Source organism: Silene latifolia, chromosome 7 (genome assembly GCF_048544455.1).
Source record: "Silene latifolia isolate original U9 population chromosome 7, ASM4854445v1, whole genome shotgun sequence".
Lineage (NCBI taxonomy): Eukaryota > Viridiplantae > Streptophyta > Magnoliopsida > Caryophyllales > Caryophyllaceae > Silene > Silene latifolia.
Genome location: NC_133532.1, coordinates 60,640,732 through 60,650,582, shown reverse-complemented (window position 1 = coordinate 60,650,582; position 9,851 = coordinate 60,640,732).

Here is a 9,851-nt window from a genome sequence, read left to right as displayed (position 1 = left end):
CCAATACCGATCCAACATGGCACGGATCAGACACAGGTTCGACCTAATCGAAGACCTGTGAATATCCCGCCAAGCGGCCACCAACGGCCGAAAAGCTGACCTCTCTATCAACGCCCTCGTCCCGGCTCGGAGATCTTCGTAAAAGCCCATGCAGGTAGTGAAACCCGAGAAAGTCCTCATGGTGCCGATCTCCCGAAATCAAAAACAAACAACGTCAGAACGCCTATTCAGGTCTGACACTTCAAAAGTGACAAAAGTTCAATCAGGTAATACGACTCACCAAGCCCTTGTGAGCGCGGTAGGAGATGTGTCTGTCCAGTCAAAGCAACAACAGGCTACCGTCAAAACCGTCGGCCCAAGCAGGCGCCGCCCGCAGGTGCAGCCCCTGCGGGGCTGTAGCCCGTCTAGCTCTCCAACTCGCGACGTGGGCATCATCCTCAACTGTCTCCGCCCTCCGTCTCTTCTGGCCACGTGACTCAACGTGGTGGATAGGACCCATCTCAACGACCCTGGTGACGTTCTGTAACGTCCGTCTAATCGCCCGGGTTACGACGCTGCCTCGTAGAAACCCTCCTCCTCGGAAACGTCCGCCACTACCGCGGCGGATGCACTAGCCGGGGTACTAACAGGCCCCGTCCCAAACAACTCCTCAAAAGTTGCAGAGAGGGACCCGGCCTGTCCTGAACACTCTCCTGTAAACAGAGAACGTCAGCCGAAATTTCGGCATTACGACGGCGTAAAATGGACAAATAAAAAAAAAACAACCTGCAAAGCAAAACAAGGGCAATCCCGCTCAAACCTAGCCAAACAAAACACTTCACAAAAAAAACAACAACAAAACAATTCACAAAAAAACGCACAAAAAAACGACTCGCCCTTCTTTTCAAGCAAAAGACGAGTCAAAACAACCATCACAAAAAAACGGCATTTCAAGACCCACACAAGGTCCGCCAACAAATCAAAATATGCTCCCTACACAATGGGGAATTTTTCTACGGCTCAAAAAGGCAATTTATACGCCAATTTGAGCACAAACCGGTCAAAAATTCAAAATACGACCACGATGAGGCAACGTGATTTTATCACGCCTCAAAGCGACCTAAACTACCGGTGAGGTCCATTTCAAGGCAAACTATTCAAGCCCAAACAGGCGCTTATTTTGTCAGACATAAGACCGTCACAAAAGGCAAAAATTCTAATTTTGCCCACAATACCCAACAAAGGTCCATGATGGCAAATACGGTCTTTCCCGACTACAATGCAACCTAGTGGGACCCACTACCCAAGCAAATAAACTTGGCATTGTGAGATGAGACGGTTTCTCCACCTCCCTCACGTTTTTTGAGCATAGGAGCGGGAACGGGGACCAAAATGCAAACTAAAAGCACCCCTATACTCCTAAACAGGTTTCTAACCTAATGCAATCATCAATTTCACTCGAAATGGGCTCAATCAAAAATGCCAAAATCGATTTTCTAGGGTAAAATTTTCGCCCTAATTCAATCTATCCAATGGCCAACAAATTTAAATGGATTCGAGAGGAAATGCATACCTTGAGATGACATTATTGTTGAAGGCACGAATGGAAGCTAGCAAAGGTCCAACAATGGCGATTTTTGTGGTTTATTTGTGTCGAAAGGTTGAAGATGACGAAGGAATGGAAGGCAGCCAAACCTCGTGTCTTTTACAGAAAAATAGGGAAGACCCTTTGCTTCGCCAGGTGGCTCGCGCCTCAATCAAGCGTTCCCTACTCTCTCAGCGAATTTTGGGCTTTCCCCATAACAAACTTCAAATTTTCATTGACGATATTAAAGATCGTCATTCTCTCAAAAACAAAAACAAATAGTGGAAAATTTAAATTCGCTATTTTCGAAAATTTCAAACAAACGGCGATCAAAACCGCCATTTTCCCTTCAAAAAAACAAAATATAGTGAAAATTCAAAATTCACTATTTCCTCAAAATTCAAGCGACAAGAATTAAAACCGCCAATTTCAAAAAATAATAGTGAAATCAAAATTCACTATTTTCCTTCAAAAATTTCAAAAATAATAGCGAAAATTCAAACCCGCTATTTCTCCCAATTTCAAACAACAGCAATTAAAACCGTCAAATTTCCAATTAATAGTGAAAATTCAAATTCACTATTTCTTCAAATTTCAAACGACGGCAACTAAAACCGTCATTTTCAAAATAATAGTTGGAAATTAAATTCCACTATTTTCACCACACATGTCAGCGGCGGCACATAAACCGTCATTTCAAACAATGAATAGTGAGGATTCCAAATTCACTATTCCTTCAAATGTCAACGAGGGCTTCCTCGCGGAACCCACTCATTTCAAAAACAGTGATAGTGAAAATTGGAATTCACTATTTCCACGGCGGCATCATGAGTTCGTTACTTTCAAGACAAGCCCATTCGACGCGGCTATTCTCACGGTCCATTAACCGACCGCCCTATGGCTGGCGAGCCTTATTACGCATCGCGGCTGGTGAGCCCTCCTCATGTACGCCCCATGTCTGGCGAGCCTTAATACGCATCGTGGCTGGCGAGCCCTCCTCATGTACGCCCCATGGCTGGCGAGCCTTACTACGCATCGCGGCTGGCGAGCCCTCCTCACATACGCACCACAGCTGGCGAGCCTTTGTCCGCAAACGTGCAAGGACGTATCCGAAGATGCCTCAGGTATGACTCATTCTTATCGCTGGCGAGCCTTTGTACATAGTCTAACGGAGTTTAAACGACCCGCACGGATAGTCGACAGACTCTAAACTGTTCCCGATGACAGGTCCTTGGCTTGTACCCTTGAGTCGCCTTGGCGTCACCCTTCCCGATGGCAGGTCCTTGGCCCGAATCCCTTCGAGCCGCCTTGACGTCGCTTCGGTCTCCAGGTTGTAATCTTCGATTGACCTCGGGGCTCTACTTTGACTTTTGCCCTGTCCAAGCCTCAGTCAAAGTGGGGGCTCTGTAGATACCCAGTATCTGCTGAGACTCCAACAAAAACCCGATGATTATCGGACTACAACATGCTTTGGAATCGCGGCGTTTGATCGACAGTTTGTGTATAACTTTACGTCGGAAAACTTATAACGATTTTGAAAATAAAACATTTCAAAAATACCTGGAGTGTTTAATGCACGACGACGGGGTCGCAATGACACTAACTAGAGTCAAAACCGACACCGGACCAAAAACCGACTCAAAAATTCAAATCCCGACTCCAACAACGAGTCAAACAGAGTCAACTACAAAAAACAAACCACTTCAAACCTTCTATGTTAAGGTTTCCCGGAATCTTACATAGTCAAATATAAAAAATGTTCATCCAAAACCTAGGATAGAACAAATCATGATTGCACTTGTGTGAAAGCGACAAGACACCTCGAAGAACCGCGACGTCGCTCGCGCCTCTTTGAGCAGCCCAGGTGGTCACGTCGCTCAAAACTCACACAACCACTCATTTTCCGATAAATACCCCTCAAATGCCCCCATTTGAGAACTTACGCGAGTGTCCGCCCCCTCTTTTCTCCTTTAAAATTCTCGACTCGACTTCTTAACTCACAATCCGACGCGTATTTACGACCTACCGATCGTAAATAAAAGCCTTACACATTGTTTGGTACCGTCATCATGCATTAAATCACTTGACCGACCACTTCGACCACTACACCATCACTAATCTTAAAATATACTTTTTTTACTTACCAAAACGGTTTTAAACCGAGTTTTTTCCGACCAAACGAGTTGTTACACTTACATCGGTCACTCGCCATAACCAAACATGTAAGTATGAGGGTGTAAATGTAACACCCCCATATTCAAAGGAGCCTTAACTAGGTCTTCCTTAGCATATAAGGGCGTTACCATCTCGGTTACCCGAGGAAAGTAATAATCAAACGTCAATAAAAGAACTATAATATTGTATTACAAGTGATTTAAACCAACAAGCTATATAAAAGATACAACTCTGAGATTACTTGCTACGACTATCGAATCTCGTGAAGACTCATCCCTGCCCGGACTTCAGCTATCACCAACATCAACACCTGCTAAGACCGACTGCTCACCATAAGGGATCACGGCAGACACATAACAAACAAACAACCACATAAGGTCAGTACTGAGATATGACGCAACAAAGGCGACTACTACTATCAACACAATATGATGCTAGCAGACTTATACACACAAACACAATAGTCCAGCCAATCTCATCACATCGATCGTCCTTTGGACCGATCCCCGCCGATGGGGGACCGCAGCCGTACCCACAAAATCCCCGCTCATCAACTCGAGCGATAACCCTGTCCATTAATGTGCACATCCCCTCCCGTGGCGGGTTCCACGGAGGGCGAAACTAGGGCGTGAAGCCACTCCCGCAAGTGACCCCACTCAGCCGAGGCCACGCCTCGCGAACCATCAACAACGATCACAACCATCACGATACAATTATTATAGCAAACAACCAAACACAACACAGCCACAACATCCGACACACTAGACCATCTACAGAAACTGAGTAGGCAAACCTACCTTTAAGCCATCGCAACCAATCCATGCCGACAGATAACATGTCCAGCGATCAAGCAACGCCTATAACCAGAATACAATTCTAGATTACTAACAAGCAAACCCTAACTATGAAGAACAAGAACACGGATGATGACTATGACATACCTATAGGGAGAAACTCAGCAAAAGACCGCTACCCGACTCAAGAGACGCTCTCCTAAGGCACAAGGATCTTCACAAAGGTTTCCATGGAGGTTTTGAGGTGAAGGGAAGGGAAAGAGGCGACTGAAGGATAGGAGGAAAGTGGCGGAAGTGATATGCGGATTTAACAAAACGCGATATAAAACCCTCGCTGAAAACTGGGTACTCGATCGAGTACCCAACATACTCGATCGAGTAGCCCCCTACTCGATCGAGTACCCTAACTACTCGATCGAGTAGCCTCTACTTTATCGAGTACCACTCTTAATGCGCAACCCAGATGACTTCAGCACTTACTTCTAAGACTATTCCCACTCCCAAGGTCAGTCAACGCTGGTCAAAGGGTCCCTAAAAGGACGGGTATTACAGTAAAAATCCTTCTTTTATCATGTCTTCATTTGTTTCATGACTATAACATGCTAAACATGCATAACATGAGCCAAAACATGGGAAAAACGAGCCAAAATTGATTTTTGGCTTGAGATAGAAGCCCCTTGGTTCGCCGGCTTGCCCGCGCCTAAATGGGGTGTCTAGGCCAGAACTCAACCGTGTTTGTTCTCGTCTTTCCCCTTTAATCCATTTTCATATTTGTAATCGGTTTTTACCATTTCAAGTATTTTCGAACCTTTTTATTTTATTTTATTTGTTTTAACCATAAAACACTTTTCACCCTTGGTTCCTCATACCATGACGGTTAAATCCGTGTTTCGGTGATAATATTTGGTTAATAACATTTAAAAGGTATTTAAAGCCTTTTATTTCATTTCTTTACATTTTGGGAGGTATTTTAAATCCTTTCATCATTTCCTTACATTCTCAAAATAAACATATTAGTCACCAACACAAAGTCATCCTTGGTTCCACATACCATGCCGGATTTTAACCCGGGTACGATGATGAGTATCGACTAATTATATTCAAATGAACTTAAAACAATTAGTTCATAATTATTTTCAAAACTATTCATGTCAAGCTTGTAATGTCGAACCCGACACCGAATATTATCAAAATAATGATAATTATTCGAGTCTCGTTCTTCAAATCAACAAATGTGGTCTAAACGACTCTTTCAAACCAAATCGGGTTCAAATACCCATTTTCAATACGTTTTACAATATTTTCTAAAAGGTCAGAACACGGCATACAACCGTAGGTTGACCCGCGCCTAAAACAGGCCTTTTATTTCTCATTTTCAAAGCCAGGGGAGGTCCCCTTACACCGTCGGCTGGCTCGCGTCTCATGTATTCGTCTGGTACAGGGCCTGTTCCCTTTCCAGTACTAGTCTAGGACGATCCCGACTCCGGTTAGCCCGGATATAGGACGGATCAGATGACTATTTGCTTATTCAAAATCATATTTTCAAAATGCCTTACTAAGACAAATGGATCACGTTATGCACCATAAACCTAATACGGTAAATGGATGTTTAATTTCCGTCTTGCATGCAAATCAATTATTAATCCAATTCGACATCTTATACTTGATACTTGGATTTAATCAACCGACTTAGAAAGCTCTCACATGTTAGGTTTAAATTATTGGATGCGCATTCATGCATTTAAACCGTTTTATCAACTTTTGCATTCAACCAACCAAGATCGATCAGTAGAGGCCGCTACCGTGGGCGGGATTGGGTGTCTGATTAAAGGGCTTCCCAATACGTACCTTCACCTCTTACTCAGAAACTTTGGATAGTGGATGGCCTTATCCAGGGCGTGCGAGAGTCATTCTAGAGATAGGATGCTAAAGAGGGACGATTCCTTATCTTTAGTACCTATGTCAAACCCTGCTTTGTGTTTCGTTTGACCGAGGTATAAAGTGGATTTGAATGGGTTCCAAGCATCCCACAAATGCTTGGTGGCGACTCCGAACATCTCTAATCGTTTCGAGACCCTTACCGAGACGAAACCGACCGATCTAAAATGATCCAGTCGAAAGCATCTTTACGCCGCCAAGCGTGGCTTTCAAAAGACCGCTATACGTCCAACAGATTGGCTTGGCGTGTAGGTGGCTATGTCCACACATCCCATACACCACATACTTCTCTTGCTTATTTCTCTATGTTGGGTGGATCATGAGTTGACAAGAGAAACTCTCCTTCCTTGTTGTCATTACCAATAAGGCCTCCATCTATACTTGTCATAGGTGAGTTTTGCAAGCTCTAATTCATGTTATGAAAAATTTCATGCTCTCCGAATAGAGCCATTTTAACATCATCAATATCTTTCTTCTAATTGGGCGGTGTGTCTTTACCCTTCTCTTTGAGATTTTTATCTTTCCTTGTTCTTTGAATGGAGATTCCATCTTGTTCTTCTCACCCTCCCGAGTATAGTGATCAAACATAAAGCATGGCTCAAACAAGTTGGGAGCTCTCATAGTCTTATCAAGATTGAAGGTGATTATTTCATTAACCACTTCAAGTGTGAGCATCATGTGCTTTACATCAATCACCGCTCCGGCGGTGTGTAGGAATGGTCTTCAAGAATGATTGGAATGTTGGAATCTTCCTCCATATCAACAATGACAAAGTCCACCGGTATGAAAAACTTTCCAACTCTAACGCGCACATCTTCAATGTTATAGCTCAAGTTGCTATAACATTGCCTGAATGATGCTTCACAAATCTTCAATATTATAGCAAAGGATGCTATAACATTACTTGTTAAACTTGTAACCTAAGTCAATCTAACGAAGACTAAACAAATGATTACAAGCAAGAGTATATATACAATGTGAAGCACATACTTGTCATTATCAAAACTTAATCATATATCGATATGGTCCAACATCAAGTGAAATTAATTCGGCAAAAGATAAAAGCGGCCCAGGATCGCCAAAATAGCTATGCGGACTTACATCGTTGGGACATCGAGTTTCATGTTGGGGATAACGTTCTTTTAAAAGTGTCGCCTATGAGTGGGGTAATGCGGTTTGGTAAGAAAGAGAAGTTAATCCAAAATTTCAATAGACCGTATGAGATTTTGGATTGTGTGGGAGAGGTTGCTTATTGGTTAGCTTTGCCACCAGCTTTGGATCGTGTACATAATGTGTTCCATGTGTCTCAGTTACGGAAGTACGTGAGTGACCCTTCTTATGTGTTAGAGGTGGAGAACATCGAGTAGGATGAATCCTTGTCTTACCTTGGAGTGCCAAAAGAGATTCTGGATCGCAAGGTTTGGAAAATTAGATCTGGGGAAACAGTGTTGCTAAAGGTTTTATGGTCTAACCACAATGTTGAGGAAGCAACTTGGGAGGAGGAAGAGGTTATCAATGAGCGGTATCCGTCTCTTTTTGATCAAGTATGTGTAGTTATGGGGACGTAACTATAATACCACGGATTTTCTTAAGTTAAATACTCGACCGAGTAGAGCCTACTCGGCCGAGTAGTGCTCATTGTGTAGTTAGTTTTGGTTCTGCTGAGGAATACTCGGCCGAGTATGTAGAATACTCGACCGAGTAGAGGATTCTCGGCCGAGTATACACTTTACTCGACCGAGTATGCGGTCTGGCGAGTATTATTGTAGCGGTTTGATGCGGGAGTGTTTAGGGTTATTTAATATTCAAAGTTAGTTTCTAAAACGTCATTTCAACCCTAATCATTTTACGATCACTCTAATTACTCTCTAATCACTCCCTAATCATTCCCTAATCTCTTTGTGTATGAAATCGTCGTGGTCCTTGCGTGTAATCTCTCATCCTACTGTTGGTAAGTTTTATTCCCCATGTCATTTATGTTCTTTTTGGGTTTTCTGTATATATGGAATTGGGGAATAGGGGGATTGTACAGTTTGTGATTGTGCTTATGTGGTTATTGTTTAGGAGAAGACTTCATAGAGGAGCCTTTCTGATTGTTCGGTTTCCGTGCTGCCGTTGATTGCTAAGGTAGGGTTTTCCCTACTCAGTTTACTGTTCATTGTTATGACATGTTTGTTTTGTGATTGTTGTTATCTGCTGATCATCGGACTATGAGCGTTGTTGTGACGGTGTTGGTGTGGAGATGTTGAGACAGCTGTGATGCTGTGTGTGTTGTGATTGTGGTGGAGTCACTTGCGAGAGTGGCTTCACACCCTAGTTCGCCCTCCGTGGAACCCGCCACAGGAGGGGATGTGGACATTAAGGGATATGGATTGTTAGTCGCTCGTTGATGAGCTGGACTAGGTGGGATTGGCTGCGGTCACCCACTGGCGGCGAGGATTACCTGTTGCGATGGGTAATCTGGCAGGGCTACACACTTTGATGTGTAGTCGGTTATCGTGTGAGATCGGGAGACCGGGGACGGAGGATCATCAGTTGGTTACCTTGTTTGTTTGTCTTATATTAATTGAGTAATACTGACCCCGTTGTTGTTTGTGGAATCTGCTGTGATCCATTCGGGGATGGTGAGCAGGCTTGACAGGTATTGCTATTGGTGAGCTTGGGACAGTCATGGGGGATTTGTCATCACCAGTCGTAGCATCACAGTTCGAGTTGTAGTTATGATTTTACAGTTGTCAGACATTGGATTTATTTTATTGTAACAGTTTGGGATTTTGGTTGATGTAAACGTTTATACTTTATGGTATTTTAATAAATGTGCTCAGTTCAGACGCTTTTGATATATACTAACCTCGGGCAACCGAGATGGTAACACACTTTCATGGTAGGGTGGTCCTGGTAAGGCACCTTGGTATGAGGGGGAGTTACAGTAACCGTGTTTCTTTTAAGGGGGTAGGAGATGATCGCATAAGGTTTTGGTACAGTTTTATGTCAGTTTTTGGTAATGTTTGTGGTTGTTTTTAGTCGGTATGAGTTTTGTTAAGTTTTGTTTTTGAGTTTTATTAGTGTCGTTGTGTTATAGTTGAGTTAGTGCGTTTGTTTTTCGGTATGGGTGTGAACTTCGGGGACGAAGTTCATTTTTAAGGAAGGAAGACTATAATACCTCAGTTTTATGACCTGTTGGGTACTCTATCGAGTAAGGCTTACTCTGTCGAGTAAGTCAGTTTTGAGTTCTGGAGTTAGTACTGCCTGTAGGGTACTCGATCGAGTAGGGGCAACTCGATCGAGTAGGGGCTACTCGATCGAGTACCTCAGTTACTCGATCGAGTAAGTCGGTTTTACACGGGTTTTCGCCGAGTTTTGATAGCAATGCGACAATG